Source organism: Zalophus californianus, chromosome 6 (genome assembly GCF_009762305.2).
Source record: "Zalophus californianus isolate mZalCal1 chromosome 6, mZalCal1.pri.v2, whole genome shotgun sequence".
Taxonomy (NCBI): domain Eukaryota; kingdom Metazoa; phylum Chordata; class Mammalia; order Carnivora; family Otariidae; genus Zalophus; species Zalophus californianus.
The window spans coordinates 102916282-102937921 of NC_045600.1; the positions used below are offsets into that span (position 1 = coordinate 102916282).

Below are 21640 nucleotides of genomic sequence, written 5' to 3' on the forward strand. Positions count from 1 at the left end.
CAAGTTGGAGTGACTGAGAAGACAGATTTGCTTTAGGGGTTAGGGATGAGATCATAGCTTGTAGAGGGTTATTTTTTTGTCCTGTTCTCTAATCATTGAGCCTCCTAAAACCTTGGTTTGCTTTGGGGATAGGAAAGAGGGAATAAATACTAAATTATATAGTTCCCTAACTGACACCGGGCCAAATAGGAGAGAAGCTTACTCAAAGGTTTGTGGCAGAAGAGTGAGTCCTCAGCCAATCCCTGGGATTAAAAAAGGAAAAGGGAGCTTTAACTGGGACCTTGACTTTGAAGTACAGGGGTGGAGGGTGATCATAGAACAAGGCAGCCCCTTCTCTTCTGTACATGTATGCACGTTCACACATACCTAGGCATGCACACGTTCAGACACCTGACCCAATCCTGAGTGTTTGGCTGTACCCCAGCCTTTTAAAGCCCCCTACTCCAGTGTCTTGGAGTTATTAATACACGATATGTTTGATATGTGAGTACTTAATGTGTGTTAGGAACTATGGCCTTGCTGAGGCTAGGACTATGGAGGAAGCCACAGTTCTTGCTTCTAAGAGCTCACAATCTAGTGGGGGACTATATACACTTAAATAGATGATTTCAACCTAACATGGTTAAGTGCAGAGAGAGAGTTGTGGTTGATGAAGTCTCCCCAGAGTAGGTGGAACTTGATGGGCAGCCAGGTGACTAGCAGTGTGGGGGGCATATTTTAGGCATGGGAGACTGGGGGTCAAGGGCCACCCCAGGGGAAGCAGCTTAGAGGGTGAAGGGTTTGAGGAGGAGTGCTGACTTTCAGGACAGGTAAGGTGGGAGGTGAGGAAGTGGGCCCTCGAGGTCCCTGCAGCCTGGGAGCTGAGGACACAACTCAAATGCTTGTCCCAGCTGGTTTAGTCTGGGGCTGGGGGAGAGCTGGCTTGCAGGGGGCATGCCGGACTGCCACAATAGATGGAAACACAGCCCAGCTAAGACTGGGAACTGCCATAGGAACACCCTGGCCATGAACGGCTCTGTAGCAGAAATGGGAGTAGGGAAGGGTTTAATCGATTTAATTTTTGGAGTGACCAAGGAGGAACTAGAGCAGTATTTCCTCGTTCTTTTCTTCCCTCTTCCTTAAAGAAAAAAACACAGTTGTTAGAAATTTTTCTAAAATGCCTTCACCGATTTTGTCATAGTGAATTGAGTTTGGCAAAAATGTTGAAGTTCTTATTTGTTCATTTGAAGGTATTATAACATCCCAGGGTTATTGTAAACATTATGTTCAGAACCTTGAAATTAATAACATAGGATATTTCTTGATGTCTGTATTCCATGCTCAGTTGCTTTTTTCCAGCAAATTGGTGATAAAAGCTTTTTGGTGTGTGGTTGCAGCCTTCTGAAAGATAAATGTGTTTGTTCTTCCTTTCCACAGAGGAGACTCTCTTCATGGCTCTGATTAATTGGAATTCCTCGTCATTTGAAAGTTAGTTAATTGGGCTTTTATTGAGAACAATTGGCTGTAACCATATACTGAATGTGATAGTTTAGAGATAAAAATTTCCTTCTAACCCAAAAGCCATAAGGAAAAATATATTTTTGAGGGGGGTGCAGGAGACGATGGTGGAAATGAAGTGGGGGAAAATAAAACATTTTGAGAAAAAGATGGGAAGTTTGAGCATTTTAGAGTCAATCTAAAATAGAAACCTGTACGATGCATATTTTGGCCAGTTGATAAAAGTGGTGAGTTAATGATACACTTACATGAGCTCTCTTACTTACTGCTCTCTTCACATAGTCCAGTATTGGTGGGGCACCTTTGTACCCCCACTGCTCAAGGGCTGGGGGATAGCCCTGCACCAAATACAGTCCCTGTTCCCATGAACCCCACGTTCTAGTTACTCAGATTATTAATTTCGTCTCATTCTAAGTGTCTGTAAATTTGTGAGAGAAGAGGAACAGGGAATTACAGAACAAGAAGGAATTCATGGCATCTCTCAAGTTTTTCTATGTCTGATAAGTGTAGAAGAGGGAATGAAGCAACTAGTATAATCCTAGCACCTCTCCAGTCCTCATGGTAAACACGTGTTTCCCCGGGCTTTGCCTTAACACTGTTTGCATCATTAACTGATCCTTTAGGGGAGTTGTGCTTAGTCATGCAATTGTGACTGTAGTAGGGCAGAGTGAGCCTTCAATAATCATTTGCATAAAAATCTAATTATAACATTTCCCTGACTGTTGTGTGAGGCGCTGGTCCCAGGACATAGACCCCAGGAGTAAAGGAGTCTGTGTACAAATGAGGTTGAAGCTACTTATTCACGATCAATATTAGCATCTTAAAGGGTCCAGAATGTTCTGCATTAGAGAAACTCTTTAATGTTGTTTAAAGCAGGCTTTCCCACATTTATACTGAGAATCTTTTTTTTTTTTTTTTTTTTTTGCATGTAACACCCCTGACTTCCTAGTTTGCTGGAAGACTGCTTTGAGAGGAATGCAGAGAGATTTCTGGAGCTTTTGTCTTTGCCCTGCATAGAACAAGGTAGCTTATCATTTCTCATCTCTGAAGGCCTTGGGCTTTGCATTGATGCCTTGAGCTTGTGCTTTGTTGAGTTTGTTTTGTTTGGTTTGTTTTGTTTTAAGATTTTATTTACTTGACAGAGAGAGAGAGAGAGGTTGAGTTTCTTTTGACCCCAGCACCCAGCCTCTAGAGGGGAAGACAGCAGGGAGGAGGCCATGAAAACAGAATGGGGCATTTCCCTTTGGAGTCAGATACCTTCTGACAGCAGAGCTGGACTCTATAAACATTGAGCTGTACTTAGACTGAAAACTTCTCATGGTTTCAGAAAAAAGCAGGACAAATCCTTGGCAAGTGGTAGGTGTTGTAGGACGTGGGGAGAATTTTGTTTTCAAAATTTCTCTTTACTCTTTGTCTTTTCCTGTCTGTATTTTAGGGCTCCTGAAGAACTATTTGGTTTATTTGCTTCTTGGATTTTGGTTTGAGGAATTAGTAATAATATGTGTCCAATGTTAGTGCTAACTTCAAGCTCAAAGTAATACAGTTGACTTATGAACAACACTGGGGTTAAAGTTGACATCCCCGCCCCCAGTCAAAACTCTGCATGTGACTTTTGACTCCTCCCAAATTTAAGCACTGATGTAGCCTACTGTTGACATGAACAGTCAGTACATAGTTTGTATGTTATATGTATTATCTACTATGCCCTTAAGTAAGCTAGAGAAATGAAAATCATAAGAGCAAATACACTTAGGGTTCTGTACTATATCAAAAAAAAAATCCACATATAAGTGGACCCATATAGTTCAAACCCATGTTGTTCAAGGGTCAACTGTATACCTTTCTCATCTTCAGCTAAATTTAGATTTTCTCTGCTTTGCTTGGTGTTATGTTACAAAAACACTTTTGTTAACTTTGGAGAGTAAAAATCTCTGAAATGTGTTCATATTGGCCCATCTCCTGATTTTTGGGCTCATGCAGATGGTATTAGGGCAAAGCTTGTGTGCGTTATTACACTATGCCCTGTCTTTTTTTTTTTTTTTTTTTTAAGATTGATTTATTTATTTGAGAGAGAGCACGCACGCATGAGCAGGAGGGCCAAGGGAGAGGGAGAGAGAATCCCAAGCAGACTCTAAGCTGAGCATGGAGCCCGACGTGGGGCTCGATCTCAGGACCCTAAGATCTCGACCTGAGCCAAAACCAAGAGTTGGACGTTCAACCAGCTGAGTCATCCAGGCACCCCACTATACCCTTTTTTATTTTATTTTATTTTATTATGTTATGTTAATCACCATACATTACATCATTAGTTTTTGATGTAATGTTCCATGGTTCATTCATTGTTTGCGTATAACACCCAGTGCTCCATTCAGTACCCTGTCTTTTAAAGAAATGTTAGGGCAGAGGTGTTCTTAGCTGCTTCGGATATGTACCACATAGTGAGATTTCTGCCACAAGCCTTGTGAAGGCCCTTTATGGCTAGAAACCTTCTTGCCTCCTCAGAGCCCCCTTCACCTTGGCCCCACACTGCTGTGTGGATTATGCTGAGTGAAATGTGGAAAACAAGTGTTCATAAAACCCTCACAGTGAAAAAATACCTTGTATGGTCTCAGTCAGATTACTTAATATGAGTTTTGTTTCTTCAGTGCTGTTAAGATGATAATCAGTAGTGGATGTACCATTTTGGGGGCACTTTGCTCTAGGCACTGAGTGAAGAACTTTATGTATTCTCATTTTTTTAAAGATTTTATTTGACAGAGAGAGAGCACAAGTGGTAGGGGGGTGGGCAGAGGGAGAAGCAGACTCCCCACTGAGCAGGGAGCCCGACGCAGGGCTCGATCCCAGGACCCTGGGATCGTGGCCTGAGCCAAAGGCAGACGCTTAACTGACTGAGCCACCCAGGCGCCCCTACACATTCTCATTTCATTTCTGTGTCTGAAATATTGAAGTATTACTATATCTGCTCTGGTGATGAGTGACCAGGGACTCTGAGAGGTGTGTTGAAGCTTTTTGGAGCAAGGAGCACGTGGTCCAGGATACAAAAGCACTTAAGTCCAGTCACAATGTCCTGCTTGTGGTGACAAGGCAGTAGCTTTTGCTGCCTTTTGGTCACATCTACCTGTGCCTCTCTCAAAATACTCAGAAAAGGTACAATATGGGAGCTGCCAAATGATATATCAGATGATGATTCAAAGAAGTCTATTTTAAGGTGGAGGTCCTTAAATAATATTCTTCTGGTACCTTTAAATTAAGTTTCTATTTGATTGGAAGGGTCTTATGTATGTTAAAAATAAGCACTATGTCATAGGTAGATACATATTCTGTTCCAGAGTTCTTTTAGGAACCTTACTGTGATCAGGCAATGAATAATGAGTTTCTACCATGGGCTGTTTGCATCAGTGCTCCCACCAAGTTTGATTCTTGAGTACTGCTAATTGCTTTAGATAGACTATCTTCTTTCATCCTCACAAACAGCTCTTGTGCTGGGCATTATTACAGAGGAGGAAACTGAGGCACAGAGAGGTTAAGGCACATCAAGGCCAAATGACAAGTAAATGACAGATCCAGGATCATTCTCTACCTGTAACCACTGTGCTCCCCTAAATGCAATATTTTGTCTCAAATCCTGATGGTCTCAGCCTCAGATGTAGGCTTGCCTGGCTCCCCATTCCCCTGCCCCCAACTATCCATTTGGAAAGAGGCCTTTGGACTGAGGAGGAGTGAGAAGAAAAAGGCCAGTGGACGGCCCTGGGTGGCCTGTGCGTTTGTCTGAGTTATGCCCTGGAGACACAGATCCTTGGTTAAGGCTCATGATTACTCATTTCTGTAAGTGGGTAGTGGTTCTTGTCCTTTTGCCTACTTCCTAGGGACATTGTTTTTGGGAGAGAGGGAGCCTCCAGGAGATGGAGAAGGATTAATTAGATTTGTACTTTACATCCAACACACCTGTAAAGGGATTTGTATGTCTACAAGGGATTATAGCTTTTTAACCAGGTTTATAATTACGGTATTAGGAGGATTCGTGCATTATATGGAACTTCTCAGCCTTTAAAAATAGGGCAATGAGAAGAATAAATTTGTTTGCTGGAGATAAATTGAACATAATGGTCCCATTATGGGAAAACATCACTGTATTTTATAGTCTAAATAGAAAAAAAAGGCTTTTCATTGATAAACATAATCCAATAAAAATAAATCAGTGAAGTGGTTAAAACATTATAGTGGAGGATATTTTAACCATAGAAATGGCCCATCTGCACAAGTATGTCCCATTTGTTTTTATTCTTATTCAAATAGTCTTTTCATCAGTTCTCTTATTAGTCAGGAATGAATATACCTGTCTCTTGAAAGAGTTTTGCCTTTGTTGTACTAGCTTTGAGTCTCTTGCTTCAGTTTCTTCAGCTGTAGGTCATAAATGTATACATGACATTGTATGTGATAAATCTTCATTCTTGTGATTACAGGGTTTACTGATCTATTTTCAAATGGGATGGGATGATTGAAAAGATGGAAACTAAAAAGCAGTGCTGTATTATGTGGTACTCGTTTGGTCACAAGTATCCAACTAAATTGAGCTGCTTACCTTCAAAAAGGGGGGGCATTTATAATAAGGATACAGGTGTCTCTTAGGAACCCAAATGCAAAGATGGGGTGGCTCTGGGGAATGAACAGGAGCTGGAGATGAGGAAGGGAACTCTAGTAAGTGTTCATTACAAGCACATCTGTGATATAAATGTCACTAGCTGGAGAGGAAAACTGACAAAAAGCAAGTAGAAATCTGTGTAGTGTAACACTTACCACTTGAGCATGGGATTTAAATACGGCTCCCTTGTATTCTTTGGAAAAATCATGCTCATTATCAGAAATTCAAACAGTATTAGAAGTGAAAATCCTCCGAAATGTCAATAATCAGGGGTAATTATAACTATTTTGATAAACATCCTTCTAGATAGGTCTTAGGACATCTGGGAACATGCACATACAAATAGAATCACAGTGCGCATGGTCGTTTACCTATTTTATTCACGTGGATATCTTTTCAAATCAATAAATACAGACCTACCTGTATCATTATTTCCAGTGTCTGTATGGTTTATTTCACATGTCTCCTGTTTGTGAATCTTGAGGACATTGACTTGTTTTCCCTCATAATTACTAATAATGCTGTGTTTGTCCACCTTTCTGCATATACAGTTAGTTAACTACTTTGAGTAAATCCATAGAGGTAGCAATGCTGGATCAAAGAATGTGTCATTTTACATGTGGACAAAATAAAATAAGTGGTGGTTTACATCATGAGCTACGTCTGTAACATTGGCTGTTACCAGTCTTTGACATCTTTATCAGTCTGACAGGTTAAAAAAACCCTCAGTTTTCTAAAGTTGTATTTTTTCATTGTTAGTGTAGTTGATTATCTTTTCACATGTTTATTGCTATTATAATTCTTTTCATGGAAAGTTTATTGGCTTTGTCCATTTTGAGAGGAGTATTTTCTTACTGCTTAATTTTTTGCTTAATAAGGATAGCAACCTTTATGTGTATGCTGTGTAAATATTTTACCTAGTTTCTTATTTCACCCTTGGATGGAAATATCACCTTTTGTTCTTTGCCTTTAGTTTTGACTTAATTTTGCCATTCATAAATTTAAGGGTTTTTTTTCATAAATTGGAGATTTTATAAAGGTAGCCAGCCAAATGTCTCAATCCTTTATAGTTTCAGTTTTTGATGCCAGGTTTATTTTTATTTATTTTTTAAAGATTTTATTTTTAAGCAATCTCTACAGCCAATGTGGGGCTCGAACTCACACCCCCGAGGTCAAGAATCGTGTGCTTTACCAACTGAGGCAGCCAGGCGCCCCTGATGTCATGTTTAGAAAGGCCTTTTCTGTCTGTATATTATAAAATTATTAGTATATTCTTCTCATACTCCTCTGATTCTATTTGGAGTTTATTTTTTCATCGGTAGAGATCTAGACTTTTCTTTCCCTCCTCAATAGCTAACCAGTACCATTCATGAACCAGTCTCCCACACCTACCCAGATATGGTTCCTTATATACTTGGTGTATTTCATATGAATACTTGGTTCTGTATCTGGGTGTTCTGTTTCATTGATTCACATGCATGTTGTCCCTCAGATACCTGTTTGTTAACTGTGGCTGAAGACATTTGGATTTTTGCAGTTAATGGTGGTGCTTCTCTGCTTCAAATTGGGTTTCCAGGGACTGAGGTGCTAACTGGTCAGTTGTGAATGGCTCAGAGAACTGGGAATGGATGGGATCAGTTGAAGCAAGAAGGGGCCACTTCAAGGACACATTAGAGAAATTACGTAGGAATAGGGTGAACGAGACAAGAAGAGCTCATATAAGCTAATTTTAAAAAGGACTAAGAGTGCCTGATCTCTGTTTTAAACACTGGGGGTGGGGGCAAGTGGGTGAGGAAATGTATATATGGGGTCTTTGTTTAAATTCAAAACCATTAAGTACTTCTACCACAGGGAAGGGGAAAAAATGTGTTTTTACCTCTTTGCCAACAGTAACATAATTTTGGTCTTTGAAATAACTGTCTTGGGACCTCAGTTCCCTGTTGGTAAAGAGAATTCCCAGCCCATGTGTTGTAGAGGAAATTCATTGTTTCCTGAGTTACTTCCTTTCAAATGCTTAGTGTGGGGGGGAAATGACCAATGTATAGATTGAGATTTTTTTTCCTCCAAAAACTGACATCTCTAACATAACTTGATTCCGATTATTTTTATTAGTTTTAGGTATTGCTGTTGGAAGTCTTCTCAGATGCTTTAGGATATCTTCAAGGAAATCAACTCTTTACATAAACTGAGAATTCAGGTGAGTCCTTGAAAAAAAAATATCTTCTTATCATTAGCCGCTCCCCTGCATTGATAAAAACATAAGTGTTGAAACATTGTCACTTACACTGTCTCATTTGACATTTTCTGAGGCAGGCATGTCGCTGCCGGTCTTGCTACTTGCATTGATGTAGTTGGGTGGGGTGAAGATAGGGGCCTGCAAGATGGGGATGAGGAGCTGTGTTTAGCCTTCCTGCTTGAATTCTCATTTATTCACACCCGTGGCCTTTATAAACATTTTATTTTTCAAGTATGGGATAAGGAATTAATGTAGAAAATTCTAGTAGTCTTTGCACCGTGAAACTGCTTGATGGTTCTTGGAGCCCTCCAGGGATGACACACAGTTGCTCTAACATGAGATAAACTTTGGGTATAGGTTATGGCTTTCTCCGTTTGATAGTCCTGGGTGGGGCTGCATGATCCCAAGTAGCGTGTGTGAGGTACCCTCGGCAGGGACAAAGGTGATCTTCTGCAGGTCCTCGGTATGCCTGGATCGACCTTTGACAGGTTAAGAAGGGGTGGTTTATGCCCCTACACTCAAAAACCATATAGTGACACACCAGGCTTACCGGTTCTGTTCCTGACCAGCTGCACAACTAGGGACAGGTTGATCTTTACTGGTTTTCATATACTCATCTATAAAACAACGGCTGGCCCAGCCCAGCCGGCTTCTCCCCCCACCCCGTTCCTCCCCCACTGCGCGTGTTCTCTCTCTCTCTCTCTGACAAATAGATAAAATCTTAAAAAATTAATAAACTCGACAGTGTTTTAAGTTGTTGGATAAAAGGGTACAGAATCCTCCCTTCCCACCATTGTGGGCAGCCTCTGGCCAGGTGGTATCTGACAGATAAATGTGTACCTGAAATGTGGGACACTGAGAGCTAGGGATGTGGTGGCCCGGATGCCTGACTCCAGGGAGACCAGTGCAAAGATCGTGTGTAAGGAGGGTGGGGCTGGGTGGGGGTGAAGGGTATGGCCAAGAGTTCTGAGCTGTGGGATCACATGTATATGGAACGGGGAAGAGGAAGGGAGCTGTCCTGCCCAGGACCCATTTGGTTGTGCGTGTTGCCCTTTGAGGACCTCCAGGGGGGGGCACCAGGAGGTCCCGTTTGACGAAAGGGCCCAGGCACACTGGGCAGGAAGCACAGCAGACCTAAGCTTTTCCCAGGATTTCAGATCTGAAAGCAGTGTGCCAAGTGCATTCTTTTGCCATGGGTCCATACCGAGTGGAAGACTCTACTTTCCATTTACTTCTCCATGGGACGTAGGGGTGTGTATAGGGGGCAGCAGGGGTGGAGGACTGAATGAGTAGCACAAGAAGATAATGTGGGGAAGGAGCAACAGTTACACCTCTTTCAGGACGCCTACACAATCCCGGCTGCTTTGGAAAGTTCTGTGAAATTATACTGTGGCCTACACTGGTTGGAACACAGCGGTTCAGTCCTTTGGAATTCCTGCCCCAGGGATTTCTGACTTGCCTTTCACATTCCTATTTTTTGGAAACTTAAATGAAATTTGACAGACTTACCTTGTATTCCCTCCTGTCAACCCAACTCTCTTAGTTTGCTGCCTGATTTGTGTGGTTCAGTTGGGTTGCTTCCTGGGGATATTTATTTCACTGCCCCCTTTCCGGGGAAAACTAGATCAAACAACAACAACAGAAACATTTGTCTGAAACGTGTAAGAATATGAGAAATTACCTGAAATCTTGACACTTCGGCGAGTGTCTAAAGTCGTGACTAAATGCTAGCAGGAGCTTTTATTTTGACATAAACCAGAGAGAGGAGAATTGCTTTAAGGGACCTGGGCCTGGCTGAGTCTGAATACAACTTAATGAATGAAAAACAAAATCAATCAGTTGTGTTCTGAGTATTTCAGAAGGCCGGGCACTGCTGGGTGAGATCTTGTAGGGATGAACAATTAAGAATTGGAGACCGCCATGTTTCCCAGGAAAAAAGTGTGCTTTTAAAGGGTTGTGTGCATGAGAGAGAAGAGAGAGACTGATAAAATGTAGATGGTGAGGGACACATGATAAATGACTTGTTTAGCGTTGTACTTAATGACTCGTGATGTATTGTGGATTTAAGAAAAAAAATTGTAATATTCTGAACTTATCTCCATTTTCCCTGCAGGCTTGTAAGAAAAATATTTAAAAACTGATTTTAAATGAAAAACATTGTTTTTGGCTCTCTGGGAATTTTGAATTCCCAGGGCTGTTTTCGGAGAGGGTCTTGAATCTATAAAACTCAAAGCAGGATCTACATAGCTCTTTGTCGCTCTGTATCAGTCCCTTAAAAGCTATGACATCAGTGAAGGTGCGTTCCTGTGCTTATTTTTCTTCATTAAAAATGTAATCTCTTATGCACTTTTGTCTTCCTGCCATCCTCCATTAGCTGGATTCTTTGGATTCCTCTGCTTGTTGGCTGTAGGCGCTGCCACTTGCTCACCCCCCCTGTGGGCTCCCTGAGTGGCTGGGAGTTCTAATTAGCATCATCCCAATTAGCAGCACATCCTTGATCAGGGTACCCGGACATGTGCTAGGCTCCTCACTCTGCTCTATGTGCTTCGTAAATGTTACAGAACAACAATGATTTCCAGATTGTTTTTCATAATTAAACCTAAGAATACATGGGTATAATAGAATGTGCTGTTTCCTTACACTTTTGGCTAATTATGCACATCAGTTAATTTCTTCCAAAGTTAGGCAGCCATGTGGAGAGCTCAAGATTTGAGGCTTTTCTCAGAATAGATTGGATTTCGTGGATTTAAGCGCTCTGTAATATTTGTGTCTGTATTTAAAGAGTCTCCTATAGAGCACAAACCTTTAAAAATCCTGAATTTTAGCTGTGAAGTTCCATATTCTGAAGACCTAATATGATCATCAAAGCTGTTCTGTTTGCCACAAATCAAAAGTGGACAGCTTTCCAAAACCATTAAATGACTAGTTTACTTGCAGAGTTTAAACATGACTTTAAAATAGAAGTAAGCACACTGTAAGGGCCAGCTGCAGTGGTAAAGGTTGAGAAAAACCCTACTGCTATGATCTAAGCAATAGTCTTAGAGAGGATCTTTCATTTAAAATAATGTAAGTCAAAGTAATACATGCAAATGGTTAAAAATAGAAAATCCTGCAGAACAGCTTAGAATGAAAAGCAACAAAGGTTTTTTTTTACCCCACTTCTTCCTTCACTTAGTCTTCCCTTTCAGAAGCAACCACCTTTTTTTTTCTTGTAGATCATTTTCACTTTTGTGACTTCCACATGGATAAATATTATGCTTGCAGCACCGGTTCTCACGTTATCAGTTTTAAGAGCTGTTTATGGTGTCTTGTTGTGATTACTGATGAGCTCACCCTGACCATCCCCGTCTCCCTTCCTCCCTGCAACTGATTCACGTTTTCAGTCCTATAGCTGCTTCCTCCCTGTACCTCAGCGGCCTTCTCCATTCTTGTTCTGTCTCCTATATAGGCTGTTTCTTGTTTACCACCCCGCCCCCCATCCACATCTCCATTTGGGGCAGCTGTACCTTCGATTTTCCTCAGAGAGGATGCAAGGGAGAGAAAGCATGCAAGAGGGAGAGGCAGAGACCCCCACGGAGTGGGTTACCCAACGGGGAGCTCAATCCTACCACCCTGACATCATGACCTGAGTCAAAACCAAGAGTCGGAGGCCTAGTCACCCAGGCGCCCCTGTACATTTGATTTTCTAGTGCTCAGAGTTGGTAATATTGTTGTTAGTGAGGGCTTCTGTGATTTTACCTGTGACTCGATTCTGCATGTGAAATCCAAAAAGGCAGCATTTACTGTGTTGTGATCAAGGTAGCATTCATTCCTGTCACAGCCCAGTGTGTGGTGAGATTATAGTTTCTTCCCCTCTGAGCCTGATGGCCCCACACCTCCGTGGAGCATGTTTGAACCGATTCTCCCTTTTACGTGACACCAGCCGTCTTAGGCTCGGCCTCAGGTCTGCCCAGCCTCTCAGTCTTCCCATCCTTCCTGGAAACCCGCTTTATGTTTGGAGGTCTTACTCCCACAGCCCCCTGCCCTCCACCTTCCTCCAGAACCATTTAATCTCAAGGTATGCTGCCTGCCTCTAAGCAAGTGCTCACGGCCAGGAAAAGCTTACCACTACTACTGTTGGAATAATAGCTTCAGGCTCTGGTGTCTTTGAAGGGCCAATAACCTGGTGTTTAAAATTAGCCATCATTTATTGAGGACCTGATGTGTTAGGCATCTAGGTATTTGAAGCCTGGTGTCTGTTAAAATCCTCACACCAGCCCTGTGGGACAGAAGCATTGTCACTGCTTCCGTGAAGAAATTGAGATCTGGATCAGAGACTCCTCCAAGGCCTCCGCGGGCAAGTGCTTCTTAGATCCTGGGGTGAGCTGGGGGCATAGGTGTGGGTTCATAGGTGAGAAAAGATTTGTCCCTCTCTGGAACATCTTACACCCTTTCCTCAACACACCAGACCTCCCCTCCCACCCGGCCCCACCCGAGACGATTGCTGCCCTTCTAAGGAAAATCAGCTCTGCTTAATTCCAGCCCCATCCTTGCTGTGGGTATACTCTGGGGCCAAGAACTCGTTATACAGAATTCTGTGACTGGAAATGGGGCTGTGGTGGTCCTTACCTACTCCGTGTTCCCTTTGTGAATTTGAAGTGAGAAATGGGGCTTCATATATCCTCAGCCCTGCTGGGAAGTGGGGAAGAGGTGCTTTGACCCTTTGAGTTGGTCGTCTGCTTTATGGGCAGATAGCCCATGGTTGAGCGGGTGGAGTTACTCTAGGTCCCTCTGTTAAGTCGTGGTGGCTTTAATGCCTACTGCCTAAGTGCAAGTAGTGCTTACTTACCAAACAGACTGACCCATTCAGTTTATGCTCTGAAGTAAGCAGAGAATGAAAGGGAAATCTTTAGAGCAGCACCTAGTTGACTTATGGAAGAGATAGCTGGCCTTAGTGAGGTCCAATCTTTTTTTTTTTTAAGATTTTATTTATTTATTTGCTAGAGAGAGAGAGCACAGGTGAGAGAGAGAGAGAGTGAGCAAGAGCACAAGCAGGGGGAGCTGCAGGCAGAGGGAGAAGCAGGCTCCCCGCTGAGCAAGGAGCCCGATGCGGGACTTGATCCCAGGACCCTGGGATCATGACCTGAGCTGAAGGCAGCCACCCAACCGACTGAGCCACCCAGGCGTCCCCGAGGTCCAATCTTAATGCATAGATCGGGGTCAACATTTACCTTGTGTGTGGTTACCAAGGTATTGGTATATATTTTATATTATACCAAGGCAGTGGTTACCAAGAATAATTTCCTACATTAAAATACAGTAGTGATAAGCAGTCCAAGGTTACCCTACTAAGAACTTGGAACAATCTAATTCTGTGTTGGCTATTTGTAATTTTTATATTTATTGATTATAAGGGTAGGATAGGGTGCTAATCAAGTAGGGTTATAATCTGTATGAGACATTTTTGGTTCCATTATACAAAGATCACTAATCTTCAGTCATACAGGTCCCTTGACACTTGTGTAAAAGTGATTGGGGCTGGGGGGTGGGCACCTGTGTGGCTCAGTCTGTTAAGCATCTGACTTTGGCTCAGGTCATGATCCCAGGTCCTGGAATCGAGCCCCGCATCAGGGCTCCCTGCTCGGCAGGGAGTCTGCTTCGTCTCCCTCATCCCCACCCTGGCCACCCCCCCCACCCCCGCTCCTGCTCTCTGGCTCGATTTCTCAGATGAATAAATAAAAAATCTTTTTAACAAAAGTTATTTAGGCGCACCTGGGTGGCTCAGTCGGTTAAGTGTCTGCCTTCAGCTCAGATCATGATTCCAGGGTCCTGGGATCGAGCCCCGCATCGGGCTCCTTGCTCGGCCGGGAGCCTGCTTCTTCCTCTCCCTCTGCCCCCCTGCCTCCCCACTTGTGATCTCTCTCTCTCTCTGTGTCAAATATATAAAGTCTTTTAAAAATTAGAGGACCAAATCTATTTGGACAGTTTAAATCTTGATCAAAACTTTCTCCCATGGTCAGAATGTAGCCTCTAGAAGAGTGGGTCAGAACCCAACCCTTCAAAGGGCAAGAGAAGGGAATAAGGTTTCAGATGCTTTTTTTTTTTTTAATTATCTGATGCTGAATATTCCCCAAATTAGTTACGTATTCTTCCATTCATTTACCTCTAAGTAGTGAAAAATGACTCCATCTTCCCTGTAGGAGAACTTTTGGCTCTGGGCATTGGGGTCAAGCAGGATGCTCAATTCATTTTGCCGGCTCTTTGGAAAGTTTGATGCAGGCCCGGGGCATGAGCTGTGTGAAAGCGAGTCCCTTGTCTCCTCTGTTGGCCACTGGTCTCAGGGGTTTGGATTTAGAGGAAGCATATTCAATGCTCTGAACTAGGAAGGACAGAAGTACAAATCGGCCCTGGAGCATCTATGATGATGTGGGCCTTGTTTGTTTGGCCTGCACGTTTCATGGATGCAGAGGCATCTGACAGATAAGCAGAAGGAGATAAGTTCAGAGGAAGGAGATATTTCTAAGGGGGTAGAGGTGGTTTCCAAGAGAAAACAGCATTTATTTCTGGGTTAATTGGTTTAAGTTTTGCTACTTCTCACAGAACAGACTATGAGCCACAGTGGGTTAAACAAGATAGAAATTGATGTTTTCTCACCTATAATGAAGTTTTGAGGTGGGGCTGGCAGGGACTTGGACTCCTTGAGGGTGAGTAAAATTTCACATCTTTCTTGTGGGTAAATGTGTTTTTTTCTCTTTTTCCAGGGTATGAAAAGTGAGGGTAAAATTTTAAAATCAGTGCTGGAAGCAAAAATCCCTTATAGACAAAATTGCTCCTGAATGTCCCTTGGGAAGACGTCACATGAGGAGCTGGTATTCTCTCCTAGTCAGTCCAACAGAGTGAGCTTTTCTCCCTCTGCAAGAGCTTGTGCTGCTAAGTAGCTGGCGCCTGTGTTTAAGGGCCATATAGTTGTAAACTATAGAATGACTTCTGGGATCCAGATAGGACCCCAAGAGAAACTTCCTTCCCTGGGCTTGCTCAGTTGCTGAAAATTCTTGTGTCCCTCCCATGGTCTTTCTGGGGCTTGCTTGCTCACTGAGCAGCGTGGGAGTGGAATTGCCTGCCAGATCGATTATTCATACCTTTTCTCATCAAAGTTTTCAAACACATTTAAAAGTGAAGAGAATTTTATAGTCAACTATGGGTCCACCACCCAGGTTCAACAGGGATTAACCTTAGTTTTGTTTCGTCTGTACCCTTCTGTCTTCCCACTCATGATTTTGAAGCACATCTTTGCTGTTCTATTTTTTTCTTCTATTAGTATTTCAGTATATGTCCTTTAAAGATAGGACTTATACCATATCCCAATAAAATAAATAAATAAATTACCAGTATTTCCTTAATATCATTAAATATCAAATTAATGTTTGATTTTCCTGTTGTCCTACATACTTTTTTTGTTTCTTTGAATCAGAATCCAAATAAGGCTTATACATGGCAATTGACAGATATGTCTCTAAACTCCTTTTATTCTGTCCTGGCCACTCCATCTCTCCCTTCCCTGCTCCCCCCCCCCCCCCCCCCCCCCCCCCCCCCCCCCCCCCCCCCCCCCCCCCCCCCCCCCCCCCCCCCCCGCACCTGGCCCCTGTGATTTGTTTGTTGAAGAAACTGGGTTGTTTGTCCTTTAGAGCCGAGAATCTCAAATGGGAATGATCTCCCTCCCCCACCTGGGGATATTTGACAATGTTGGGAGATATTTTTAGTTGTCATAATGTCGGGGAGGGGGTGATTACTGGCATCTAGTGGGTAGAGGCTGAAGATGCTGCTAAAATCCTACAGTACACAGGGCAGCCCCCCCTGCCCCCAGCAAAGAATTATCTGGCCTAAAATGTCGATAGTCCTGAGGTTGAGAAACTCTACTATAGAATTTCCCATAGTGTGAATTTTAATTATTTCTTCTCCCTGGTGCCATTTAACTTCTCTGTTCCTTGTGTTTTCTATGATGTGTTAAAGCTTGAGTTCTGGTCAGATTCAGATCTGGATGTTTTTTCTTTTTAGTCAAGGCTACATCATATGCAGGCAGCGTGTTTTCATTAAATACATAGTCACTGGTGGTCTCTCTTTTTGTGATATTATTGGTCATTGATCATTGCCTATATCCTTTCATTTAATAGTGATTGCAAAATAGTGATCCCCAGGCCTGTCATTCCTTCCTTCCTTGTATATGAGAAGAATTACATAAAGACAAGTTTGATGTCAGTTACTTGTTTACCTTGAGGTTCATGTAGGAAAGGATAAACGCTTGATATTTTCCCTATCTTTTCAAAACAATGAGTTCCCTGGTGGCATTCTCTAGCAGTGATCACTGAAGTTTTTATTTTTTGTTTTTCTTTTTTCAGTGTAAATATAATTGATGCATTTCAAATTAATCTTCTTACTGATATTCACATTGTCCCATGTTTGGCCAGTAGCAACTAATTCAAGTTGACTCCCAAGACCTTTTGACAAGAACTTTTTTGAATTCTTCCTGGTGTGATACAATGTCACAGGGGTTTCTTACCTATTTCTTACTCCAGATTTAGACCTACTACTTCTCCAAGCAACCCTGATTCCTTTGAGTATTTAGAAAGTACAGTGTGAAAAGTAGGAATGTTTTTTGTCATTGGATTCATCATTGCTTCTGGATCTTTTCAGTAGACCAAACTAGGGAATATGTACATATATATGTATATATGTGTGTTTGTGTTTGTGTGTAATATATAAGGACAAAACCAATTATTAGTGCATACAGATACTTCTAAGTAAAATTCAGGTATACAGGGTTTTACTTCATCAATTTTATATCTGTGATCCTTCCTCCACATACCATAGTTTTTCATTTGCTTTATTTCATGCTGCATACACAACAGACTTAGTCATCAAGATGTTTGCAATTGTTCTTATCTGTGTGATTGTGTCACCAACTGTATATATAGTTAGGTTCATCGTTTGATTTTATTTTTGGTTTTTAGAGATTCCCCTTTTCAGTTGAATTTCGTGCAATATTGTCATGATTTCCAAGTCTCATCTATAACGTGAGGCATATTCAGAGGTATTTGGTTTTACCTGTGTCGCCTCGCCATCCTGTTTCCTCCTTCCTCATATGTAGCATTTGAAAAAAATACAGTTTATCCTTGCACAGGAGTTTTTTTTGAACTTTTTAAAAAAATTTTATTATGTTAGTCACCATACATTATATCATGAGTTTTTGATGTACTGTTCCATGATTCAATGTTTGCATATAACACCCGTGCTCCATGCAGAACGTGCCCTCCTTAGTACCCATCACCGGGCTAACCCATGCCCCCAACCCCCTCCCCTCTAGAACTCTCAGTTTGTTTCTCAGAGTCCATAGTCTCTCATGGTTCGTCTCCCCCTCCGATTCCCCCCCTTCATTTTTCCCTTCCTGTTATCTTTTCTTTTTTTTTTAACATATGATGTATTATTTGTTTCAGAGGTACAGGTCTGTGATTCAACAGTCTTACACAATTCACAGCGCTCACCATAGCACATACCCTCCCCAATGTCTATCACCCAGCCACCCCATCCCTCCCACCCCCCTCCACTCCAGCAGCCTTCAGTTTGTTTCCTGAGATTGTCTCTTATGGTTTGTCTCCCTCTCTGGTTTCATCTTGTTTCATTTTTCCCTCCCTTCTCTTACGCTCCTCTGTCTTGTTTCTTAAATTTCCTCATATCAATGAGATCATATACTTGTCTTTCTTGGATTGACTTATTTCGCTTAGCATAATACCCTCTAGTTCCATCCATGTCGTTCGTTGCAAATGGCAAGATTTGGTGTGTTTTTTTTTTTTTGATGGCTGCATAATATTTCATTTTGTATACATACCACACCTTCTTTATCCATTCATCTGTCGTTGGACATCTTGGCTCTTTCCGTAGTTTGGCTATTGTGGACATTGCTGCTATAAACATCGGGGTGCACATGCCCGTTTGGATCACTGCATTTGTATCTTTGGGGATAAATACCCAGTAGTGCAATTGCTGGGTCGTAGGGTAGCTCTATTTTCAACTTTTTGAGGAACCTGCATACTGTTTTCCAGAGTGGCTGCACCAGCTTGCATTCCCACCAACAGCGTAGGAGGGTTCCCCTTTCTCCGCATCCTCGCCATCATCTGTCGTTTCCCGATTTGTTAATTTCAGCCATTCTGACTGGCGTGAGGCGGTGTATCATTATCCTTGCACAGTTTTTTGATACCAGCAAATATGTGTGTGCTTTCATATCTACATATCCCTCTCTTTTCCAGTATACAATAGTGTACTGTACACATTTTGATCTACCTGGCTTTTTTCACTTTATCCTGGCTTTTGTCCATGGTGGCGCACAGAGAAAATCCACACTCCTTTGCACAGCTGCATAGCCCACCATTGTGTGGGTTTGCTTTAACTTACTCAGCCTGCCCTCTTGGTGGACGTGATGTTTTTCATCTTTTACTTACTAGGAATAGTGCTGTATGGAATAGCCTTGGGCACTCTTAAAATCATTTGTCTTTTCCAACTTTATGAAAGTTAAAAGTATATATATAATGTGACTCTTTTTATGAGGAAAAAGAGGGGTGTTTGCAAGCTGTTGGGATGAATTGAGCTTCGGGACAGGAAAGGGAAATTAGACTAGGGAAAAATGGAGACGAGCTTTTGGGTGGAGTAGATGTTCTGCCTTCAAGTAAAAGAAAATCAGGCTTAGGAAGGTTGGTGGAGGGTAGGTTTCCATGAACTGCATTGCCAGGCCAAGGGCTTTCAGTCTTCTACTTCAGGGTAGGAGTTGGCAACCTTTTCCCCACAAAGGACCCAGATTGTAAATATTTAAAGCTACCATCACTGTTGGGACTACTGAAGTCTGCTGTTGGAGTACAAAAAGCAGCCACAGAAAATTCCATAAATAAATGAGTGGGGCTGTGTTCCAAGCAAACTAGATTTATGGGCCCTGAAATTTGGATTGCATGAAGTTACCATGTATTATGAAATAGAATTCTTAATTTTTTCCCCAACCACTTAAAAAGGTAAAAATCATTCTTAGCTTATTCGTCAAAGTTTGCCAACCTCTGCTCTGGGCATTTGGAAGCCATAGAAAGTTCCTGGGCCCAAGGAGGACCTGCTCAAAAGGATTATCAACAGTGGATTGAAGAGGGCTCAGTCAGAGGGAAAGAGCCCAGGCTGTTCAGGAGGCTGTTGATGATCTCAACATGGATGTAATTGGAAGGTGTCTGTGGGAGTGGATTTCTTCTTTTTTTTTATTACGTGAGATTAGAGAATTATTGAGAAGCGATGCCTCATTATATTGTTTGATAGGGAATTTGCATTTATTTATAAAATTGATACTCTCTAATCTCCCATTGGTTATATACAAAGAGAGCACCAAACTCACCATCGTGGTGGGGGTTTGGGGTGGAGTCCTCTCATTCCTGCCCCTATTTCCCACCCTCACCCCGTTGAGAAACCCAAGATTGAGCCCATTCACCAACGAGCCTTTTGTGTCAGCTGTCTTGTATCTCTCCTTTCCTGTGACATTTACATCTAACTATTGAGAAAATGGTATTTTGTTTGTGAGAGGAAAATCAAAGGTGATATAAATGAAAAAATGCATTTTCATATAATGGAAATTATTAGAGCAACTCTTAAAATGTCACTGCAGACTAATGCAGACAAGAAGGAGCTGAATATATTAGAAAGTAGGTCAAGTTATCTCATGTTTATGAATGAGGTGAATTAGAGTGCAGGTTTAGGTTTATAAAATTGTGTGATACTATGGTTTATATGAATTACCCTAGCCCAAATGATATTATAACAAAATATAATTAAAATAAATTGAGTTTGTTTCTTTATCCTGTGTGGCTAAGTATTTTATACCTAATATTTTATGAATTTAATAAACTAGTAAAAGTGATGAGCTTCTTGTTATTGCTCACATTTCCTGTACTAGACACAGAATCGACTCTAGGGAGTTGAAGCTGAAGTAGATTGAGTCCAGGGGATGAATGCTTCCAGAATCCTTGGAAGGTGTGGAGGAGGAACTGGCTCTAGGTTAAGCCTCTAGGATACCCCCCCCCCCCCCCAGAACCATCTTCTCCTACCAGAATCAGGAAAACTGCCGTGGCTGCTTGCTGCTGTGGGAAGCTATTGAATTAGAAACCCACTCTATGAGCTCTAGCTTCTGTACTGTGCCTCCTCTGCCAAGACACTTTGCTTTTTGTGGATACCCTTATACTCTGCCTTTTTTGCCCCATGACTCCATTCCAAATCAAGGTTCCCCGTGAGCCCATCTTATTGGTGGGGAGTCTGTCCTCTTGGGCTCCATAGCGGCAAAGGAGTCTGGGCAATATATCCAGCCTCTGCCTGCTACAAATGAGCCAATCCCCTGTGTTTGCCTCAGGTTTCATTTTCAGGAATTGCTGCTTCAGATATGCATGCTACCACAGGTAGGTATTTGAAGGACAGAGTATCAGAATCTCCCCTCCTTGGATACAGAGGATACATTTTGATAGACTTGCATAGTGATAATGTAACAGGTGTAACAAGTAGTGCTACTCGTTAACTTGTATTCGTTAACAGTGTTACTGATGACATAAAGAATTTGGTAAGGAAACATTTGCCATTTTGGAAAGATCCTTTTCCCCAAAAGTTGGAAAAAAATAAAAAGTTGGAATTAGTGTCATACTAGGAAAGGAACACCTGTGGATGAACAGTTAAAAAGTTCAGTGATGGTGGAATCCAGGCCTAGAGAACATACTGTCTCCACAGAGGATAGTAGGTCAAAATATTGTCCTGCTCATCCCTGACTTCAGCATTCGTGGCACTAAGCCAAGTGCAAGGTCAGTGGTTAGGCTTTTGTTCACCATAGCATTGCCACCTGACTTCCTCGCTGTTGGATTCTTCGATGACTGTTTAAGTGGGTACCCCCTTTTCCATCTGGTTAGGAGCAGTCATGCACAAGTGAGGAACTAGATATGGTCATTGATTCTGAAATTGGGCAGACGTGGGTTCAAGTCTGAATTCCACCACCGACTAGATTTATAGATATTAGCGACATTTGCTTTTCTGTCCCTGTGTTTTCTGTTTGGAATGGAGTTAGTGGTAGTGTTCAGCACAGGCCTGGCACATGGCCGGTGATCCATGCTGGGCTGCGGCTCTGTGTGGAGATACCGCCATCAGTGATTGGACTGCCCTCTGCCACCTTCTCATCTGCTGATGCATTTTCCATGTCGTTAGGCTACTTCGGTGTCTGCACAGCTGTT

General features: G+C 42.2%; 1 protein-coding gene across 1 annotated transcript in view; it reads left to right on the forward strand.

Annotated features, from left to right (window-relative positions):
- The window catches only part of TLN2 (talin 2), a 437998-nt gene that overhangs the window by 169528 nt on the left and 246830 nt on the right, over window positions 1–21640 (forward strand). The window contains exon 3 of the mRNA XM_035728108.1: window positions 8252–8336. The gene's annotated coding sequence lies outside the window, so the exon portion shown is untranslated. The remainder of the gene's footprint in view (window positions 1–8251; window positions 8337–21640) is intronic.